This window comes from Emydura macquarii, unplaced genomic scaffold, assembly GCF_026122565.2.
Source record: "Emydura macquarii macquarii isolate MOO-44397 ecotype Brisbane River unplaced genomic scaffold, CSIRO-AGI_Emac_v2 contig_3506, whole genome shotgun sequence".
NCBI classification, from domain to species: domain Eukaryota; kingdom Metazoa; phylum Chordata; order Testudines; family Chelidae; genus Emydura; species Emydura macquarii.
This window is the reverse complement of record NW_027133643.1, coordinates 8,613,234-8,630,049: the sequence shown is the minus strand read 5'-3', so window position 1 is coordinate 8,630,049 and position 16,816 is coordinate 8,613,234. Positions and strand designations below refer to the sequence as shown.

The following is a 16,816-nucleotide window of genomic DNA, read 5'->3' as shown; positions in this document are numbered from 1 at the left end:
TCAGATCTTTGGCTCCGAACGCTTAATAATTTTCATTTATCAGCTTCACAGCACAAGAGCTTGCCTCTGATATAACTAGATTTACGTTGTATGAGCTGCGGATGTCCTCTGCTGGAAACCACAGTTCATTGCAACAAGCTCAATATATGCTTATGCTTTTTCAGACGCAAGAAAGGAGGATGAATTGCACTTTCCTTAGTATTTTCTATGCAAAATGAGCTGGGATTTCACTTCCAAAACAGAAAGAACTTAAGACTATAGTAATAGCTTAGAGTGTACATACTGACTAGAATGTGTGGCTTGCTTGAAGGTCAGTAGGATGGTAGTTTTCTTGAAAAAGAAGGAATAATTGCACAAATCTTCCTCTCCCCCCCCCTTTTTTTTTTCTAACCACACTAGAGCTTCCATACTGATTTCACAGGTTTCCATAAGAGCTTGTTGTTGAGTGGATGAAAGTGTACATACCCTCCATGGCACAAGCCAAGCCAAAGGAAAATGATGTGCAAGAGAACTGGCCAGTTCAGTCAGTAGCTTAACCATGTAATGGACCCAAAGGCATCTTTGAAGCAACCAACACAACTGCCTGTAGAATCTGCTAAAGAACCAGATAAAGTACGTTCCACAGCTTGTCATCTGTGTCCTATGCTTGCCAAGTCAGGAGAAGGAGCAGGGTGTGAAGGGGATGCAGTACAGGGCTGCGGGCTATTTGGCACCCCAACAAACCACAAACGGTTTTGATTCAAGCTGAGAAACCAACCACAGAGATTTGTTTAAAATTTGTAAAGACCTCATTTAAATTTCTTAAAAACTAGCAATGGTAAATTCTGTAAATTGAATTAAGTGAGATATAAACCTTTTTTCATAGAGAAAGGCCTTGGAGTGGGGAAAAAGAAATCTCAAATTAGATTAAACCGATTGCAACTGCAAGGAAAAAAACCTATTAATTGCAAACTTAATAGAGCTACATTACAGTGTGTACAGAACATATCCTAGGATCTTATGCACACTACTCCTATAGTTCCAAATAGATTTGACTGTGTGAAGTTGAAATACTCAGCATTTGAAGCAAGATATAAGATAGGTGTTTGAAGCGTTTGGAAAGATTACTGCCAGTTGTTGTAATTTCTTATTCCCAGGAAAAATCAACAAGCTGAATTGGTCTTTTCAATTATTTAAATGTACTTTTCCATAATATCTGTTTTTAAACTTAAACCAAAAATGAACAGGGGATATTGTGGGGGTGCTGGTGGGCCAGACCCTCAGTGGATGTAAACTGGCCTTGCTCTGTTAATCCCAGTGAGGTCATGCAGCCACACCGATTTAATCCAGCTAAGGATTCAGCCCAATAACTCCAGCTAAGGATAGCGAGGGAGTCAATCCATTAGCACTTTCTCAGATGGAGCACATCTGAACATATGCATGTCCCACAGAGTAATTGCAAGGAGATGAATACATCATTTGGCTCCATCCTCCACACGGTTTGGATTGTGCACTCCAGAGAAGTGTAAAGGCCCTTATGGAACTTGCACATACTGGCTGCTTCCATTTTTTAAAAAAATTGAGACTAGAGGAAATTAGCCTCCTGAAGCTGATTGATTAGAAAAAAGCTTATTTTGCAAACTGGAAGGGAATATATCTGTACATTTAGTATATACTGGGGCCATCCATGAAATACAATCCATTGCTCACTCTTTCCTAAAAGTAAGAAGCTTGTTCAGCTTTTATACAGTGAGTTAAAAACCCTTTATAGGTGTGACTGAATCTGACTTCTGTTCTTTTAGGCATCTCTTTTGCAAGTTGCTCCATACTGGCAAAAGCCCATGTCAGGCCAGGTCTACATTTATCTGGAAATTTGGCGGCAGTTGACGGGAGTTATGCAAGCTACGCGGAATAGCTTGCGTAACTCCCGTTGACTTCGTAACCCTCTTCTATGCGGTGTCTTCACTGCGCTGCGCCACTTGAGGGGGTGGTTTTAATGCGTGACTTCCGGATTGATTGAGCGGGTCTTCACTGACTGCTCAATCGATCCAGGTATATCGATCTGATGGCGACGAATTTGCCTAAGTAAAATCTTATTGGCATAAGAGTTTGCAGGCACAGAGTAGCAGTGCCTTAAATAAAACATTAGCAAACACATGATATATTCAGTGAATAACAATTATTAGAATTGGCAAAGCACATTTTGTGGGGAGGAGGTGCATCTAAATTGAACAGAGGGGCCCTTGGTTCAAGTGCTGCCTAAAAACTGCCTTCAGCAATGGAAGGAATAAGACCTGCAAAAGAGAAGAATGAGGGGGGATTTGATAGCAGCCTACCTGAAAACTATCTGAAAAGGGGTTCCAAAGAGGATTGAGCTAGGCTGTTCTCAATGGTAGTAGATGACAGAACAAGGAGCAACGGTCTCAAGTTGCAGTGGGGGAGGTCTAGGTTGGATATTAGGAAAAAGTTTTTCACTAGGAGGGTGGTGAAGCACTGGTATGGATTGCCTAGGGAGGTGGTCGAATATCCATCTTTAGAGGTTTTTAAGCTGTGGCTTGACAAAGCCCTGGCTGAGATGATTTAGCTGAGGTTAGTCCTGCTTTGAGCAGGGGGTTGGACTAGATGACCTCCTGAGGTCCCTTCCAACTCTATGATTCTATTACCCTATCAAATATTTGTGGCTCTATCTTTTGCAATTGCTCAGGATAACTTTATTTATTCAGTTAACCTCTGATTATTTTTAGGATTGTCTTTCCTTTTATGCTGTCTTAAAATTCCAGCATAGTCAAATATCTTCTCATCGAATTCAAGTCCCTTTTGAATTTGACAAACTCTTGATTTATTTAGTTAGGTGCTTTTCAAGTCAATCACTATCCCAATTTTAATTAAGTCCTTTCCATGAAGAGCCTGATCCCACATTTCTTCTGTAGCCAGCTCTCCCAAGAAGGGTAGATGGCTGGTCTAGTGGATAAGATGCTGGATTAGGACTCTGGAGACCTTGATTTAATTCCCACCCTACCCACAGACTTCCTGTGTGACCTTGGGCAACTCATTTAATATGCCCTGTGCATCTGTTCTTATTTATTTTGTGAAAAAAAATTAGGTTACTACTTTTCTACCTCACAGGGATGTTTGGGAGCATAAAATCCATGATAATTGTGAAGTGCTTCGACATTATGGTTATGAGGGCTATGCAAGTACCTAGAGAGATTGACTTAATGGGAGTTCTAGCTGTGCAAGAAATGCTGGATCAGGCCCATGATATACAAAGCTATTTTAAAGGCCCTGAAAACACATTCAAGAAGCTGTCATAGTCTCACCACTGATAGGGAACTCACCTGTGGTCTACATTGAAGTTCCCCAAGCTTGGATGGTGATAAATTATCAAGGTGGAGAGACTTCTAAAGGCACAGGCCTCAGCTGGATTGTTCTCCACTGGCTGTGCACAAACAAGAATAACAGCAATAGTAGCCAAATGGATCTCAGTTGCCATGATCCAATGTAAAATGGGTAGTATCCTAGGGCTGTTGCTGCTTTCATTGAAATCAATGGCAAAACTAATTATTTCAACAGAAGCATGATTGGGCCATGAGATAACTGGGTCCCAGGCCTTGTAATGCTTTAAAGATTATCACTGGTACCTTGAATCCTGTGAGAATCTGGGTGTCCTTTTGAAGATGACTTGAGTGCTCTGTTCTAAGTTTTCAGTGTCCAGTTTTTCCCCCTCCTTCCTGTACGATTGATGCTAGTGTACATGCATGATGACACAGAAAGCCTGGAGGATAGTTTTACCATGCAGCTGACAGATGGCAAGCACACAGTCCAAGGGACACTTTACATCTACATCATGCCAGTCAACGATGAAATTCCTCATCTTTCCAGGTTAGCTATTTAAGTGACATTGAATGCAAAATGACTTTAAGAAGAAACCGCACGCAGTAGCCAGGGAAAATGTGTTTTTTTCCTAAGTGTTGTTATTTTGAATAAATTATTGTTGGTAGGAAAAAATTATTTTCTCCCTGTGCAATAACGACATTGAATTGTAGCATGAGCCAGAGTTCACTAAAACCTTGGCAGACTAAATACAATTGAGTGAATAACAATTATACAGGGGTATTTTGAGGGCACTGGATGAAATCCTTCCTGCGTTGAAGTCAAGGGCAAAATGCCCACTGACTTCATGTGGGCCAGGATTTCGCCTTTTCTCCTTCATCTTCATCATCTTCTCCATTGCCCTCCATCCCAACCCACAATGCATTTTTCATTTTCCCCAGTCTATTTTTGACATTTAACGCCATTTACTGTAGTGCAATGAGATCACTATGGATGCGTGGTTGCAGATAGGGGCTAAATCTGCTCTCATTACATGTTAACCCTCCCATTGACTTCAGCAGATGCTGAGTTGATCCCCGAGTGCACAACCTGCATTACCAAATGCTTTGAACATGCCTTTTGTTAGATGCTATTGCTGCGGTTCTTAAAATATTTTTAAGTTAACTCCTGCTTTGACTGGAGAGCAATAATGTCACATGTTATGGCCTGTTGATGATCTTCCTAAAACAACAATGTCCTTTTTAATTTGGAAATATTCCATGGCAATACAATTTGGTGCAAACATAGGAAAAAGCTAATTTCCACCAAAACAAGTCTATTTGTATGTGATGAGCTGGGATTTCCTTGAATAAAACATGAGATTTAAACTTACAAGTATTAGGGCCTCATTTTCCAATTGGCCTAGTGCAAAACACTAGGTTTAGGTCCTAAATGGCCTGATTTTCAGAAAACACCTACAAAACTCGGCTCTCTGAAAATCAGACAACTTGTTCACATGCCTAATTACTACAACTGGTTAAAATATTTTTTCCAGAAAAAAGTTGATGGAAAAATACTTTTTGGATGAAGGCTTTGCAAAACCACAAAACAAAAAAAGTTATAGAAAACTGAAAAAGTGGTGGTTGTCCTGAACTGAATTTTTTTTTTTTCACTGAAAATAAAATTCAGTAGGAAAAATTTCAATTAACGTTTTCATGGCAAAAAAATTATACGTTTCCCAACTTGCTCTACTGGTTGCAGATTTAGATGCCCGACTTCAGGTACCCAAATTTGAAAACTGAGCTCAAAAGACTTAGTTTAGATATATCTGTGTGCTGATTTTAGTTTGAAAATTTGGCCCATAATCTAAGGTACATGCTACAGTACAGATGTGGCTGTTTCTATCACTTTGAGGCAGGGAATAAGGAGCAACAGGTATGACTTGGAAATCTGGAGTGAAATTTTTAATTCTCTAAAATCAATGGGAAACCCCCATTAACTTCAATAGGGGTGGGATTTCACCCCTACAGGATCAGGCTTCGCAGCCTGTCTTGGCTCTGAGAGAGAAAAGCAATTTGGGGACCACCATGAAAGTGTGCCATCATACAGTCTGGAATGATTAATAGTCTCTGTTCAAGTGTCTGTTCAAAGCCCACTGAAGTCATTATATTTTATATCAAGCCCTAAAAGGACTGTGTAGAGAAGTCAGGCTCTTTCTAGTGGTGTTACAGACTCTTAGTTTAAGGAAGAGTTTCCATCAAATGATGGAGAGGCCAGGCAGTGACACAATAGACTTCATAATAGGGTTTGTATACATTGTATGAAATGTGAATAGCAAAAAATAAACTTGTTGGGGGAGGAACACAGAATAACAGATCTGTTATTTATTGGCCTGACATATATAGGAAGAAGGATGGTCCACTGGTAAGGGCATTAGCCTGGGTTATGAGAGATCTGGGTCTGATTCCCTGTTCCAGCACAGATTTCCTATGTGACCTGGGGCAAGTCATTTTGTGTGTCTGTTCCCATCTGTAAAATGGGCATAATGGTACTTCCTTACTTCACAGGTGTGTTGAGTAGAGCTGTGTGAGAAATGGCATACCAGTCCTGTGAGAATTTTTAAGGTTCCAAAAACTTATCCTATTCTGAATTGGGACAAAAAGATGAACACTCAAAAATTTTCACAAAGTGAAAACCTCTCTCCTTCCCTCCCCCACACCCCGCCCATGCCGAAAAAAAAATATTTTGGTTTGTTTCAAGAATTTAAAAATGTTACATTTTTGTTTTAATTTTTTTAATGTTATAAATTTTATTTTACTGTAAACTTGCTTAAATTTTGAAATAAAAAGTCATTTTGACCAGATAAATGGACCTTTTTAAATTTAGAAAATGTTGAAATGAGACATTTTGACAATTCCAAAACTTTTCTCCAAAATGTTATCAAAATGGGAAAGTCTTTGTTTAAATCAAAACTGTTCAGGGGAAAGAATTGGTTTCAAATTGGCATTTTCTGCCAAAAAAACCATTTAGTTCAAAAAATCCTGACCATCTGTAGGTGAGGAAAAATACCATGCCTGTATTTCAAAGCATAAATTAATAAGTTTGATGTATGTATAAAACAAAATGTTGTTCTGATTTTTCTTCCTTAAAATCTCCCTGTATATTTTCTGGCATCCTTGTCAGAGAAAGAGTTCAACAATTCACTTCATCTTATCCTTCTCCATAATGAAGTAGCAAACTGAGGTGTGCTCAGTTTGGTATTGACACTCCACACATTTGAAATGCCCTTGGCTACATTCCCAGAGCATCGTGTGTGTATTTTTAAAATTTTCATAGATGTAGTAAACACTGAACAGCTACAAAATGGCGAAGAGTCCCTGCTTTCTGCCAGGATTTCCTCTGGGGCTCACCTGTTCAGAGTATGCAAAACTTTCTCCTCTGTGAGGGAAACATTGTTAACCTTTCATCCCTGACTTTCAGGTTATGGAGCCCTGGGGCAATGGAGATTTATGACAGCCCCCCCATCCCAATGTCACAATGCAGCATCTGAAGTTTGACGGTACATGACTGTACTAAATGCTATTCAGGGCTGGCCTTTGGTCAAACAGCTCTCTGGAGTAGCCAGAGTTTGGAGCTTCCCAGGGTACAGCAGGTTCTGCTGCTATCAGGGAGCAAGGGACAGGCTTCACCATAATCAGTGGTGCACACATTTCAAGGGGCCATAAGAAATTGTAGCTTCTAATTGAGGATAAAGAGAAGGTCGTGTCTGCTTCAACTCTGTCAGGTCAAGTAAGAACTGCCCTAGCAGGGAGCAATAGTCAGCAAATACCATTGCAGCTGATTTGAGGCTGAGGTGAAGAGGAAATTGAGAGGGGAAGTAAAGGTGCCAAGTGAAGCTGTAGGATTTAATGTTTAAGTCCAAATAGTGGTGTGTTTGCTGTCCCTTACACCACCCTGATTACTAGTGTTAGTACCTACCAACAGGAGTAAAAGTTGCACATACTCATGTGAATAATCATACTGATTACCCCGAGAATAAGTGTTCACCAGCATGAATAAGGGTTGTGCAATTGGGCCCCGTAAATTTACTACACAAGTAATTATGCATATGTTTGACATTTCGTTTCTACAAACTGTATGTCAGAAGAACCTGAGCACTTGAATGTCTGTGCAATGTAAACATGCCAAGGGAGGGTGACAGCAATTGAAGGAAATCCATCTAAAATATTTCAAAAAAAAATTGCAAGCAAATATTCCACCTTATTCACCTACCCACTCATAACAGGATTGAATATTTTCTCCTTTTTCTTGCTAGTTTTTTTTTTTAAAGGAATTACCTGGTTTAATTGGCTCCTAGCGTTGTAATGGAGAACAGTGTAAAAATAAAAAATGCCAATATTACCAATTGCCCGATAACGACCAAGTTTTGAGAGATCTGTTTCCAGCAAAGGAGAGCCATACAATGCAGGGACTTTGCACCAACCATAGCCTGTGATTCTGAAACAAGGACATTACTCACATGTTAACATAGGGCAGGACTTTCTGTTCAAGTATCATCATAAATGTTTGTTTAAAGTAAAGATAAAACAACCTACATGCTTGATGCTAAGACAAACTTGTTCATGCCTAATAAATTGGAGAAATTGCTCAAGAACACTTCATCCGTATGAAAACATGAGGCCTGTATTGCTGCCAAGAGACGTGAGGCCTGTGGTCTCATGCTGAGTAAAGTGATGGTCACACAAATTAGAGCTTCCTGGGTATGGCTGTCTCACAAACACAATTTTCCTGAAATCTGAAAACATTATAGGGAAATTATTAGATGATATTTGCTTTTTTTCAGCCAAATATTCCCCATTTGGGTATGTTCACCTTCTTGAATAACTGCTTAGCTTAACAAGCAGCATACTGGAGCTTGAGGTACTGTCTTTAGATAATCTGAGCAGCACGGCTATATCACACCACTTCCCCCATTTTAAATTCAAGGGAGATACAGGGTCAGGTGGGAGGAAGCATGAGCAGGAAGGTTTGTTGGCAGCTCCATTGTGCTGGGTACTGTACCAATATATAAGGAGATGGTATGCCTTCCCCAAAGAGTTTCCAGATAAAAAAAATAGGGTAATTTCCTTGTTTACACCCCAACTGACCACTAGTATGTCCAGGAACTAAGTGTTCTTTCTGTCAAGCCACTTCACTCATATTCTTTTTAACTTCTCCTTTCCCTCCCTTCCCCCATTAGTGCTGCTGCTCTAATGCCAGCCTGGCAAAGTCTCCTACCTCCCAAAGGCTTTGGCCCCTGGAGATTACCATGGCTGGACCCAGAGAAGTTGTGTAAGATAATGCTACTGGGTTTGGGGGACACACTGGCCGCCAAGGGCTGGATAGGGGAGCTGCTTCCTGCCATTTTTTTTCTGATCAGCTCCAAAAATGATCAACCCTCCATTGCACTGATCTTCATGGCGTATTATGTAAAATACATCCTCTGAAACGGGTAGCCACTGTTCAAGATTGAGACTTGGCTGAGTGCAAAGATGAACAGGAATTTCAACTCACACCTGGTGTCTCCTTTTGTGTCTTCCTCAGGAATACAGGTTTGGGAGTTGAGGTTGATGAGAATAAGGTCATTTCCACTGTAGCATTAGAAGCAGAAGACAAAGATTTTCCAAAGGATAAACTCCATTACATCATCAACAACGTGCCAAAATTACGAGACCTAAAGTTAAAGATATGGATGACTTTTAGTGTCCATATATTTTTTCCTTGTTAGCATGCAGAGTTCCCACTTCACTCTGAACACTGTATTCACATACCTCTTGGTTTGCCTTTATTGATAACATAAATAGTAACAATAAAACATAAACCACAGCCAAAATGTTCTCCTGATTTTGGTTGGTTCTAGGCATTTATCCTGCAGGACCTCTCTTCCTATTCCCCGAATTCCCTTTGCCTCAGAAAGACACTGAAATCCTTTTAGACCTTTTCTGAATTACAGCTGATAGGACCCACCCAATCTGACATCCAGGCAAGTCAGTAGACATAACCCTACATTGCTGTGCAGGGTTGTAGCACCTAATATTAGCATAAGTCAGCAGAAAAACGTCACTTCTCTATACTGGGTCCTAGAAACGGACACTTTGCTCTTTGAACCATTTTTCTGTCGTAATGAAACATTTTAACTGACTTTTATATCGGTTCACTAAGCCACTATGCTGTCTTCTTCCTTTTATAATTAAGCAACTTGAGAAATCCATTGGGGTCAATAAATTTTGAGAACGCTTATATAAAACAGAATATAAAGTAGATGGTCTTGCCATCAGAAGCCAGTAAAAGTCAATCCCTTTATGTGACACCTCTACAAATGGCATTATGTCATTGCATAATATTGGTAAGAAACTGTAAGGTTTTTATGCAGGGCTATAAAATTTAATGTGTCTCACATAATCTACTAATATAAATGTGGGGGGGGGGGGAGGGAAAGTGATTTTAAAAGTGGAGTTCCAGCTTTTTGGCATCTTTTGTGCATGAGGAAATCTAGCTCATAACACAGCAATATATTACAGTGTGTTTCAGCATGTGGTTTTTTTTGTATTGCTTGGTTTTGCTTTGCTTGCTGGCAATGCCCAAAAAATCGTTTCAGGAGTCAGGTGGTTGTGCTTGACAATTTTTCAATAAAAACAGCAAAATGGCAGGAAAATGTTATGGTGCCAGTTAGGATGTCTTTATTAGTTCTTGGCTACGGTATAGCAATTTAACTGTCTAGATACTGCTGATGCCTTCTAGATAAAGCAAAAATGTTGTTGTAGATTATTTTTAAAAAAACAAGGTGGTGTATTTTCAGTGCTCAAAGTTTGTTTTTCTTTTAAAACGTATATGAACTTATATCTAATTATATGCCCAACTTTTTGAGTCGTTCATTTTATAAGGGGATCGTCTGAATGAGGTTTTATGTTACAGTTCTGAATGCCTGGGTTGTGTCAGAGTTAAATATGATCTGTGAAGTTGGGGTAATAAGCTCATTGCTCAGTCTCGTGGACATAAGCAAACATGTTTGCTAATAATAATAATGTATAGTAGGGACTGGGCTTTCTAAATAAAAAAAACCCTAAGTTCTCTGAGAGATGGTTTAAATTACAAGCTCAGCTTTTTGTCCTGTTTGACAATACTGGTCAATAATGAAAGCGAGCTGATCAAAACTGGAGGAAGGAATGGTATGTTAGATGGTATTCATTAAATATCCATGCTAAAAAGGGAAAATATTTCAGTAGTGATCCTGTTTAACCAACTCAGAACTCTTCAGGCACCACAACTGTTCACTATTGCATGTATGAACTAACTGTGCTTTCTGTCAAAGGCTCATTAATATACCTTTTAACGCCTTACCAGATTCAGACCTAAAGAGTTAGAAGTTCTAAAAGATGGCAAAACATCAAATTGCCCAATATTTATGTATTTTGGAAATGTGACTTTTTTGGGACTGAAAATGGGGCTGTAGCCTCAGTAAAAGTAATATATATTAAAGATCTTCACAGGTTGTAATACTCAGATTTGGAACCCAATATATTCGGGTGTGTTCAGCATTGCTACCTCTTCTGATGTGAGCAACGTCCTCCTTAGGCAGGTGAGATGCCATGCAAGAGCTTGTTGGGTTTGGTGATGCTGAGGGAATAGCATGATAGTCACTGTGTAGGGTAAGTTATTAGCCATCAAGTATCGGATGATAAGAAATGCATGCAAAATTAACTTGTGCATCTGTGTTTTGAAAGAGCAACAAATATGGTGGCAACACTGCAAGAAGAATACCATTGGGTTTAAAGTACTTACTGTGATTGTTGCTGGCCTAGGCAGACCCCTAGCCCTCTTCTGCCCTCCAATCCCATCACAATAACACTGCCGTCATGTTCTTACAGTTTCTTGCTACCCCAGTCTCCCCCCCCCCCCAACCTTTTCCTTGACAGACACTTGAAATATTTTCTTCTCTCGGTTTTGCCAAAAGGTAAATGACATACTGTAACTCTCCTTACAGCAGACTCCTCCTAGCCCCCCACAGCCTTTTCCTACCCTGCAACTCTTGACAAACATAGTTAGGGGCAACATCACCAGAATTCTTTAAAATACTTGTTTTCAGAAAAGAGTCTGGTGTGACTTTTGATCATATTCTTTCTTCATGGTGGGTCTGTTTATGGTACAGGTGATGTGCTATTTCTAGTACTGTGGAGAAAAATGTTTGTAGATGCTACAGGTTTGTGCAGGATGGAGCAAAATGTAGCATAGTGCCACTTTGCAATGGCCTGGACAATCATGAATGTAACCTGGGGTGTGAAGCTGCTGTTTGTGGTGTCTAGAAATGTGATTACTGAAATTGAACTGAACTGGAGGAAATTAGGCCGGGAGGAGAGTGGACCTCCTGGGGGGAGGGAGTTGGGAGGATGGGAAAGGAGAAAGGAACTATGATACTCATTTTAAGTTCCCTGTACACGTGCAGAACAGCAACCCGTCCCTTTCCACCCCCCACATTCATCCTCAGATCCTGATCTTTGGAAGAAGACTATTTTGCTGCTGCTTATTTAACAGAAAGTGAGCTGTGGAGAGATTAGAAGCCATGTTGGCACTTTTACACACACACGCCCTGTACAAGCAATGCATACATACCTGGGGACTGCCAACCTGAAAAGGCCAAGCAAACTAAAAATCCTCAAAAGCGCCTGCCCATCCTGCCTCTACCTGTGTCTTTTGAATAAGTTGCTTTAGAGCTAACAAGACTTTAAAAGATTTTGCAGTGGGCGGCAGGTCCTAGCTGAGCTAGTTTAACTCTAGGTAAATTATTGTGGCAAAGAGTTAAAAACCATGGTCCAGTAATGAGTCAGAGTTTGGGATGGAGTGCGAGGGACACCAAACTACTGATGGAAAAAGGCTATTGACAGTCGACTAGCCTATCTCTTGCTCTGGGCAACATCCCCTTTCTTGTTCCTCTCTTCTATTTCTTTAGGTGTCTTTTTCTAATATATTCCCATCGTGATATCTAAGTGCTTTGTGACTCCCCTCTGGCAGAAAGCTGCTTATGGCCAGCTCGCAAGTACAAATAGAAACACCTGAGTGTCAGCTATGAACATTACAGTGTGCTACAATGGACCCATCTGCAATACTTGGCACTTGCCAGGGATTTTTATATGTAACTGGCTGGGAAGTAGGGTACAAGAGAGAGACAGAGGAGTGTGGGGGAGCCCACTGGGCAGATAGAAAACATTGTGTTGGCACGGGTGCCAGCTAGGGTTAGGTGGGACAATCTGGGTTTCTGCCAGCTAAAGCATTCAATAAAAAATTCTAGGTTGATTCCAGGAAAGGCAGGAGGTAGGTGTCCAGAAAACAAGCTTAGATGTGAGCATTAGTAGTTGTTTCATGTTTTTAGAGAATAAAGCTAGTATCCCTAATAATATTTCAATCAAGAGGTCTATGGTTTGTTACTCCGTTGCATGTACCATGTCTTGTGGATTGGCCCATGTGGCCCATTTCCTCCAAAACAGCACTCCTGTGGGTTTTTCTTTTTTCTTTTGTGTGTGCACAGACCCAACCATTTCATTCTGTTTTTCAGGCCATGTCATCTTGGACCACTCTGTATCCTGGAATGAATTTCACTCAAGAGGACGTGGACATGAACGTCCTCTGATATTTCCTGGGTCCAAAAAGCCATGATAGTTTTCGGTTTTATGTGACAGATGGGGAGAACAGCTGCCCACCGGAAAGCTTCTATATCTTCATTAGAAATGTAGGCAAAGGTAGGAAATGAGCCTACAGCAATCATGGGGAGGTTTAGCCCAATGTATCAAGTTAAACTAAGTGAAAACTGCAGTGTGTTAAAAGGGAAGGAAATGCTCTTTTTCTCTTTATGTGGCACTGATGTGTTTTAAAATGCATGGGGAAAGTTTGTAGTTCATTTCCTCCAAAGAGGCCAGCTCCTCCCGGCGTTCTGATGAACAAACTCATTAGAATAAAATCCATTATGCGCATAACTAATGACACAAGTTGACAAATCTGTTGACAATTACGGCCCCATCCCTCATGCGTTTACTCATAACTCATTGAAGTGGCCAAGAGAAAGGCGTTCTGTCCAGAAGTCTTACAGCTCACAAGCTCCCAGCGCAGTGGTCTGAGATTATTTCCCAACTGGATTATAAAACTCATTAGTGAAGGTAACTCAAGGTTCAGGGCACAAGACCACGAGCTGTCCTCGGGAGACCTGAAATCTCTTTGTAGGCAGGGTGAGGGTAATCCTGAGCTCTTATTCTTCTAGCTGGGTGGAAAAAAAACTCCACAAAGTCTGTTCCAAGTAGTGTCCTTTAGAAATTAATAGAAATCAAATTGAGACACCGGCGTCCTCAGCGTGTTAAATTTTTCTAAATTCTTGCCAGGCAGCTGTAATTTATTGAATGTAGGTTTTGTGAAATAGTGCTCCTGTCAGTAAGAAATTGGCACAAGAGAAATGGAGGCAGCTAATTCTCAGGGGGTCCTTGTTGGCAAAAACCCTCTATTGAGTCCTCATGCTACTTGTGCTCATAACTGCTGAAAAACCAGGAGTGCCATCTGCAAACTGTGATTCATAAACACTCTGTCAGTCTGCCATGTACCCTGACATCATGAAATAACAAGAAGCAGCATTGTAATAAAGAGAGGAGGTTTGCAGTCGACCAATTAAATGCATCTAATTTATTTCTGTTACAGCTGAGGCTTTATTTATTAGTAAACAGCTGCATTTGTTACACTTTTTTTTTTTTTTTTTTTACTAGCAGTGTGCCAACTGGCACTTTTGATAATCCATTAATCCTAAATAATCATCTGGGTACTTCATGGATGCTGGAGAAAAATAGAGAAAAGGTTATTAAAAGTTAAAATGTAACCTTGCAAGTAGGATGTAGGGTGCTATCCGGCAGTTGGGCTGCATGAGTTATGGTGATGTAAAGTTAGCAGGCCAACTTGTGTGCTAAATTTGCGTCCTTGTGCTCCTGCCTTGGCAGTCAATTGCAATGGAGGTGAATCCCATGCAGCATTTGGTCCCATGGATTTTAAACATAGCCTGTATGTTGGAGAAGGAGCACTTTGCCTGATGGTTTCCCTTCCCTCCCCCTTTCTCAATGCTAACTTGATTCTCAGCAAAGCTACGAATCCGCTAATTGGTTGTCAAAGTCTAATTAGCTGATATTACAAAAAGCATGTGTATATATATATATATATATGTATATAAAATACACACACATACACAGAGAGAGAGAGAGAACAAGTTTGCTTTTTATAATTGGAGCTGAAAACCCAACCTCTCCCCCATCCCCCCTGGTGTGTGTTAATTGAGCTCTAGGACTTTTCCGTGTATTTTTAATGCTTTCTCCTTTCTAGTGCTCTGGAAAGCTTTGCAGTTAATGAGACAATAATATGTGCAATCAAGGAAAAATGCCGTACAAAATAGGCAAAGGCTTGTGCAATTGGGGTTGGTGACTGGGTGTGTGTGGGGGGGGGGATGGGTCACATGCCTCTCTAAATAGGGGTCACAAAACAGTTCAAATCCATGTATTTTTCTCTCCTGTGCATTCTTCCCCACCTCCACTGCCCAAGTGGGAATAATACTTTTAAAGAACTGTTTTACTATCTAAAAGGGGGAAGCCATTACTGTGCCCTAGTACTAAGTTTCTGGGCTTGATGCAGGAGTAACTGGATGAAATTCTCTGTCTTGTATTATACAGGAGGTCAGACTAAATGACCCTTCTGATCTTAAAATGTATGAATCCATTAAGAGTCCCTCCCATCACCCTCGCATTCTAATATAGGTTCTGTAGTATCTGAGCATCTTCCAGCAGTACCTTATTCAATGTGAGCTCACATCACCATGTGTCGTTTGTTCCCTCATCCTCCTCCCAGGGGGAGAAGTGTGTACAGTGGAGTGTCTTGTTTTGGTAGGGTTTTTTAAATATACATCTTGCAGTGTACTTTTTTTTTTCACTTAAAGGCATTGCTGCTAAAAAGAGGGGGGCACATATAGGTGTCCTATATGTGACACACACGATACATTTACACATGATACATTGTCCTCTCTTCCACCTTTTTTCTTCCTCCCCGACACCATTCCCTCTGCCCCTCTTATCCTAATATCTCTGTTCCTTCTACCACGAATCCACCGACGTTCTATTTCAAGTAGAATGTTCAGGCCGATGATGTTTGAGCAAGATCATAACAAAAGCCAAACAAATCTCCCCCTGCCCTGGCAGAGAGGGAGGATGCACAGGGGCCATTCAAACCGAATGGAACTTTCTGGAAGCTGCCTGCAAAAAGGCTGAGTGCTTAGAATGGTTTCAAGTGTGCAGATGCCCAAGTAAGAGTGGCTGGGCAATACTGCCAATCTTGCACGTCTGACTGTGGTTTTTCTCTAGGTTATTGGATATGGAAATGATTTATCTTTTAAAAAAACAAAAACAAAAAACATTCGGGACAAATTCTGCCATCAAATAAAAATGACTTCACTAGGGATCTGATGCTAGAATATGTATCCTGTGTGAATTTGTACACTACGTGTATTGAAATATAAGAAAAACGTGATAAGGATGGTAGTTTACTGATCTACCCAGAAGATAATTGACATTTTTATGTATTCTTCTGATTTTAACATATTATATTAATTCCAGATGCTACAGTGTTATGCTTCAAATACGTTTTTAAAATAAATTATTAGATGATGTACAATGACCGAGCTATTCAAACATAGGTGCCTAAAGTGACACACGTAGGCCCCAATTCAGCAAAGCACTTTGGCATGTCCTGAAGTCACCGGGATGTAAGTATGATTTAGGAGGTTTCTTGAATCTGGGCCCTAACTAGATGGCCTAATCTTGAAAGGTGCTGGGCCCCTGCAGCTTTTGTTAATTCCAGTACAAGTGTGGACAGTCAGTATCTCAGACTTCATCCCTAGGCCTTGTCTACACTGACAGTTTGGGGGAAATCTCCCACCATTGCACAACTCAGGTGCAACTCCACTGGTGCCAGCAATGGTAAAAGTGCTCCTCTTGACTAGCTGTTGGCATTTTTAGCACTGCGTCATCTAGTACCGGTCTGACAAGGGTTTGAGAACTTAATGTTGCCAGCCTACACAGCTCCATGGCAGGAAGTGCAGCAATGGAAAGAGTCCCGAAAATTGCCAGTTAGATGCAGCCTAGGCATCTCAAGTTGGTCATCTCAGTGTAGAGACTGCTGTTGAGAACTCAGCTCTGAACCTTTCTGCCTTATTTTTCCCCTTCTCTAAAATGGGGGTAATAATATTTGCCCTCTTCACTGGGGTTTAGCAATGATCAATTTTTTAGTGTTTGAAAAATACCATTTACATTTTGCAAAGACAACTAAATTCCTTAGTCGTTTTAAGACATAAATACGACTTGCCAAATCCTCAGCTGCTGTGTAAATTGCCATACCTCCATAATGCTCAACTGAGCAACAACAATTTACACAAGTTGAGGTTCTGGCTTGCTACAGCTTAGTATCTGCATACGCT

General features: G+C 40.5%; 1 pseudogene; it reads left to right on the top strand.

The window, feature by feature from the left end:
- The first annotated feature begins 3,721 nt into the window (after positions 1-3,721).
- The window catches only part of LOC137145001 (FRAS1-related extracellular matrix protein 1-like), a 40,871-nt pseudogene continuing 27,776 nt past the window's right edge, over positions 3,722-16,816 (top strand).